The following is a 1505-nucleotide window of genomic DNA, read 5'->3' as shown; positions in this document are numbered from 1 at the left end:
TCGTGGAAAAATGACACCGCCAGGGCCGGCAGAGATTTTCCTCATTTCTCCTCCCTTCCCGGATCGCAGACTGGCATGACATTGGCTAGAAAGTGGAGCAGGCGCGGAGCGAGAGTCAATGCGAATCGACTTCGAAGCTGTGCGGTTGAGGCACTCCAGAGCTGGAAAATATCGCGGCAGCTGAAGAGAGAGAGGAGAGAGAGAGAGAGAGAGGAAGAGAGAGAGGAAAGGGGGGGGAGAGAGAGAGGAGGAAGGGGTTGTTCACCAACTCTGTCAGTAGCCAACCCAACCTTTCCTGCAAACAATATGCTCTGGTCTCATAAACATGATTACTCACTTAGTAAATTACTAAAGTTTTAAAAGCCCCCAAAAATGTTACTGGCACGGGATTTGAGCTCCAAACAGCAAAGATAACCCAGTACAAGTTATTTATTTTTTTGAGTGTAAATCATTTAAACTAATGACTTTAACAACATGTCTTAAGAAATTGCCAATAATCTACTTATTGGCTGTTTCAGGAGTCTCAAAAGCCTGTGGAAATGAGCTCACCAATCACTTTATGTGTTTAGCTGAAAAACCTCCGGTTTGTAATATTTTCATATTGATAGCTTTAATGTGCTTTATCATTTATATGACTGTACTCGCGCCTTGACGTGGATTATTCGGCAGGCAATCTTTTAGCCAGCCAAAACTCTCTTGTAACGCCCTACAACACATCACCATCCCTTCATTCATGATTTTTTTATATTTCTTATTATCATTTTCCTTATTTTGTATATTGTTTATTAGGCCTACGTCTACTCTTTTTAAAAATCCTCTTCAAAGTATTGATGAGACATAATTTTAATTCTCGTCCCTAAAATGTAAGCAAAGATGTCTTCCAAACTTACATTTATTTTACTTACCGAAGCACATAATGTTCTCTACATTTCATTCCTCAGCAGTACCTGACAAGAAGTGGGTGTTCCACATTTATTAACAATGATGGGATTTAACTCATTCTGGAACGTGTACTGTGTTACACACGTTGTTTAAAAATCCAAATTACAATCCTCCCCCACAAGGTCATGCTTTGGTAACCTCTACATGGCGATGGGTTTTCCCTTGACACCTCCACAGAGGCTTCTTTTGGGGCCACTTCCAGCGAAGGAAAATGTGACAAATGTGATCTTTGCTATACACTTTTACTATATATCGCACTGGTCTGCGCTGTTATCTACACCCCCTGTTGGGCATCGCTTGTTGTTACACCATTTACTGAAAATCATCCAGCCAGACCATCATCCAACCAACCAGCGAAGCAAATGTTGGCTACATGTTCAGTTAAGTACAAAAAGCAATTATTCGCAGTCTTGGTCAAATAATTAGGAAAAATGTTTTTTTAAAAAAGCTTCTCTTATATGGTAAAAACCCTCAAAATCTCACATACAACAAACAAAGTATAGGAATATTAAGAGAATGAGGACCAGGTGAACATTATTCAGGGCAACAAACAACAGAGTACC

This window comes from Morone saxatilis, unplaced genomic scaffold, assembly GCF_004916995.1.
Source record: "Morone saxatilis isolate NCDOM2014 unplaced genomic scaffold, NCSU_SB_2.0 Contig20, whole genome shotgun sequence".
Classification (NCBI taxonomy): Eukaryota; Metazoa; Chordata; class Actinopteri; family Moronidae; genus Morone; species Morone saxatilis.
The sequence above is the reverse complement of the archived record's forward strand: the minus strand, read 5'-3'. Positions refer to the sequence as shown.